This window comes from Lynx canadensis, chromosome A2, assembly GCF_007474595.2.
Source record: "Lynx canadensis isolate LIC74 chromosome A2, mLynCan4.pri.v2, whole genome shotgun sequence".
Lineage (NCBI taxonomy): Eukaryota > Metazoa > Chordata > Mammalia > Carnivora > Felidae > Lynx > Lynx canadensis.
In genome coordinates this window covers 65,306,512-65,311,392 of record NC_044304.2, presented here as the reverse complement: position 1 = coordinate 65,311,392, position 4,881 = coordinate 65,306,512, and the positions used below count along the sequence as shown (strand labels likewise).

The following is a 4,881-nucleotide window of genomic DNA, read 5'->3' as shown; positions in this document are numbered from 1 at the left end:
CTCGGACCCCAGAGCCTGCTTCGGATCCTGTGTCTCCCGCTCTCTCTGCCCCTCCCCCGCTCATGCTCTGGTTCTCTCTGCCTCTCAAAAATAAAGAAACATTTGGGGCGCCCGGGTGGCTCAGTCGGTTGAGCGTCCAACTTCGGCTCAGGTCATGATCTCGCGGTCCATGAGTTCAAGCCCTGCGTCGGGCTCTGTGCTGACAGCTCAGAGCCTGGAGCCTGTTTCAGATTCTGTGTCTCCTTCTCTCTCTGAGCCTCCCCCATTCATGCTCTGTCTCTCTGTGTCCCAAAAATAAATAAACTTAAAAAAAGAAAAAGAAAGAAACATGAAAATAAATAAATACATGTGACAAGAGAGACCGTTAGAATTGACTTTGGTTTTGGTCAGATTCTGGGTAATACAGACCCACACAGTAAGGACGGACTTAGGAATTTATGGGCATGTAGAACTCCCAACTACTATTCTTAGACTGGAGGCAGAGAGTACCGCTCCCTTTTCTGTGGGTCAGAGTATTTCTGCGTGTCCTTCCTCACCCCACACCTCGCTGTCACCTGGGAACGCATCTCAACAGCTCCGAGCTCCTGCAGGACTGCTGTGGACAAGTGTGGATGGAGATGGACGGATAGGTGATGGGTAAGAGTGGTGCCACATGGGGGGGGTCAAGTCCCACAGAAGCTGCAAGGTCATGTGATGGTCAAGGTGTTCTGAATTCTTGCGAAGCGAGACTCTTCACGCAGAGAACGAGCGGGATTTTGCTTGGTGGCCGTCGTATCCTGGACGCCCTGTGTCTAACGGGGACATGAAATGGCGTCTGTGTCCGGGCAGGACTGAGTGCTCGCCGAACGGCGCTGGGAAAGTTTTAAAGCACGGAACAGGTGCATCCGTGCTGCACACCCCTGCGTGGCTTCCGCTTTATGTTTACATCAGCGAGACGTTGGGATCGGCTGGCTGGGGAGGCGCTTCCCGGGAGGGTGCCTCGTGGAAATGGGTCTGCTGCCACCACGGCTTCCCCAGGTTCCAGGGAAAAAGGCGACGATCCCTCCCAAGGCTTTGCCGAATTTTATGCCTGTTTAACCCTGAAAGATTAATATTAGCGATTACTATGGGCCAGGAGCTGCGCTAAACACTTTACCTATCGTGTGAGTAGGATTAGTCGGCGGTTCCCATTTCACAGATGAGGAAAGTGAGGCTTAAGGAGGAGCAGTAAGTTCTACAGGCTTGATTGGTTCTCCCTGCCTCCATAAAGGCAGCCCCGGGTGTTTGGACTCCCCTTCCAGCTCAAGACAGTAAGAACCCTTGTGAAACGGCTGGCTAAGAGTCACTCTTCTTAGAAGCACCAAAGAGCTGGAAGGCAGGAAGGAGCCACCGGACCTAAATGGGACAGAAAGCGGGAGCCCAGGGAGGGGACCAGCGCTCAGAAACTGTTCTCAACCGGAAGGCAGGTACCGAACAAGGATCGGAACTTCAGTGTTGGAAGGTCTCATGCAGAGCAGGTACAGAAACCCACGCCAGGTGGGGGGCCTCCCCGGAGATCCTCGCAAGAAGCCGGGGATCCTCTCACCACCCCCCAAGAGTAGTGGTGAGCCAGAGGGGACAGGCTCCCAGGGAAGCAGAGCCCGGGGTTGGCTCACTTGGCGGCCCCAGGTTATTTGGAGCCCCGGACCTGATGCAGTGTGGACGTTGGCCCAGCGTGTGGCCAAGCGCCCACGCGCCAACCCTTTCCACCAGGAGCTGCCTTCATCCTAAACCCTCCAGTATTTCAGCGGATAGTTCTGAAAACGCAATGACCAGCACACAGAGAGACCCCAGCCGGCACGGAGACCGGACACCATGAGTGAGAACCAGTCAAGGCAAGTGTCAACAGAACACGTCTGCCAAGACGGACGTGTTGGGCTTGATGAGACGGAGATTGTCCGACGAGGTCTCACAGGTGCCAGCGAGTCAAGTGGGAAAAGGGACTCAGAGAAGTTCCTGCCCCCCCAGCAGCTGGTGTAGGTGGCATCGGGCGCTGGTCTTCCCCTACCGCGGGGCCGGATGTTCGTCTTGCTATTGTCACTGGACAGATATCCGGGTGTCCACAGAATGTCTGTGACTGGCCTTCTCAGAAGCGGGGATCAGCTGCCACAGAATATTGGCAGCGATGCAAATGCACGAAGTAGGATTACCGACATTAATGAAAGAGTGAGCACCGGGCACTGGCTAGGGGCCCAGATCACACCGGCCCTCAGAACAAGTGCTATTAAGACGGGTCACATGGTCTGAATGAGGACAGTGACCCACCCCCGGGCCGCTCAACAGCTCAGGGGCCGCCGGGGGGCAGACACGGCAGAGCCGACCCCAGACTACCCCCTCCCCCCGTCTTAACGCACCCTTACTCTGCGGCCCACGGACTCTCTGCCCCACTCCCCAGGTGGGCCTGCGGTGGCCCTCAGTGCTCCCAAAGGGGGCTTCTGAGTTCTTGAGAGTTATTTATTTTATTTTTTAAATGTTTCTTTATTTATTTTGAGAGAGAGAGAGAGAGAGGGAGGGAGACAGCGAATCTCCAGCAGGCTCTGCGCTGCTGACGCGGAGCCCGATGGGGGGCTCGAACTCACGAACCGTGACATCATGACCTGAGCCAAAATCAGGAGTCAGATGCTTAACAGACTGAGCCAGTCAGGAGCCCCAGCGTTCTTGAGATTTACACGTTCTTTCCTCATTTCTTTCCAGGAAGCAAGGAAGACATTCTTTCCTAGCTCATGTCAACATGACATCCTCCTTTCCCCCAATACAAAAACAAGCCAGAAAGTGCCAGGGAGCACCTTCCGGTCCCGTCAGGAGCTGCTGTCTGTGTTGCAGGGACAGGAAACGCAGAGAGAGTCAGGTGGCCGGGCAGGTGGAGTTTCTCCGTCAGGCAACCATTGGGGCCTTGGCCGAGCCACACGTGTCCCCGAAACTGGTTCCCTGACCTGTAGCACTGACATCACAGTCTGTGTGTTAATTTCCTCTGCCTTTGCGACCCACGGTGACACGCAGTCTCACCTTCCACACCTTCTGTACCTTCGGCCAACACCGCCTCAGACGTCCTGTGCCACCGGTTAGGAGACAGAGGCAGGAACTGAAATTCATTCTTGACGTTTACAGAGTCAGAGGATCCCAACACCTGATCCCTCCTTTCCAGTCCTTAGAGAAGTGGGGTTGTCCCCGAAGTGGCTTCCGAAATGTTCCCAGCTGCCGCCCCGGGTCCTCCCCCAGGTCACTGCGGAGCACAGAGCAGCCCAGATGCCCACGGAGAGCGCGTCCCTCCGCAAGGACCCCCGTGCAGGCCGATCACAGGCCGTGTGCGGTTCCCTCCGGGCAAGGCTCTTCTGCCCTGTGCTAATCCGCCCCGACTCACTCCTGCACAATCTTTCCTGCTGTTCCTCTCCACTGATGCAACAATTTACTGGAACATAGGGACGGAATGTTCCAAAAGAATTGCCCAAGTGTCTGTCTGCTTTGGACGGCGCTTTATTTATGTTATCTGTGAAGGCGAGTGGCACAGCTCTCACACACTCTGGGAGTCCAGACAGCCCCGAGCGTGCCGGGCGCAGGGGTGGGGGGTGGGGGGAGAGCAAAGAAACTCTGTGCCCGTTGCCAGCAGGTGAGCCTGGGAAAAGGGATTCGGTGGAAACCGGGGGTTCCCTTCATGCCCAACCTCAAACCGCTCCCTCCCTGCAAGTTTCCTACCGCCGGAAGTCCTCTGGTGTCGCGGACTGCCTTGAATTTCCCAGCGCCCGTGGGTAGCGTCGTCTGTCTCCATGCAACATCGTGGTACATTGTGGGAAGCCGGCCGTGTCATTTTCCTCCGCCGCCACAGCGTTTTTCTTTTTACAAGAATCAAACCACCCGTCTGCCTCCTAGTTCTTAAAAGTGTTTGTTGTTGTTTTTCACACGCAGCCAAGGAAGGATGTGTCTGCCAAGCAAGCGTAGCGGGAATTAAAACGTGACGGCAACTATCGCCAAGAACTCCTCCCACGCCCGGTCAAGGGCGGCACGAGGTGTCACAGTCGCGGGCAGGGGCCCGCCTGTGCTCCCACCGGGCAGGTGTCCGCGCCTGCATCGGCGCTCCCAATGCCGGGACCCACAGCCAGGTGTGGGTTTCGAACAGGAGCCCTTGAACGAGCGCGTGACTGGTCATTGCTTCATAGAGCCCTTTTTATTTTATTTATTTATTTTTTCAACGTTTATTCATTTTTGGGACAGAGAGAGACAGAGCATGAACGGGGGAGGGGCAGAGAGAGAGGGAGACACAGAATCGGAAACAGGCTCCAGGCTCTGAGCCATCAGCCCAGAGCCCGATGCGGGGCTCGAACTCACGGACCGTGAGATCGTGACCTGGCCGAAGTCGGACGCTTAACCGACTGCGCCACCCAGGCGCCCCCATAGAGCCCTTTTTAAATGGTGAAAGTCTGCGCCGAGCTTGGGGGATTATCAAAGTGCAAACAAGAGGAAAGAGCACAGGGGCTGGGGAGGGCTTTGTTCAGCTGGCGCCTTCTCAGGCGGTCTGGGCTGCGGGGACCTGGAGAGTCCTTGGCAGGAGCGGATGAAAAGGTGGCGGTGCCCCAGGCCCCCCAAGCACCTTCTAGCCTCCGGAAGGACAGGGTGACCCCCTGGACCAAGAGCCCCTTGGCGAAAGAGGACTTCACCCACCGCTTGGTAGTGCCTCTGCTCTCCAAGAGACAAGTGGGAGGTGAGGCGTCCCCATCGTACAGATGGAAACACAGCGAGTGTGGACGCTGCCCGCAGCTGTCCCCTGGGTTAGAAGGAAAGCTGGAAACGTCCCCAGGCGACCCAACCGCAAAGCCTCGTAGTGAGGACACTGATGGCGTCTCCTGCTCCTGCCCAGGGGCCCGAGTT

General features: G+C 56.6%; 1 long non-coding RNA gene across 1 annotated transcript; it reads right to left on the bottom strand.

The window, feature by feature from the left end:
• Positions 1-359: 359 nt before the first annotated feature.
• Positions 360-4,056, bottom strand: LOC115500233. The gene is made up of 2 exons (XR_003964473.1): positions 3,712-4,056; positions 360-1,079 (listed from the first exon to the last, which is right to left on the bottom strand). It is a non-coding gene; the product is annotated as an uncharacterized LOC115500233 (long non-coding RNA).
• Positions 4,057-4,881: the final 825 nt, after the last annotated feature.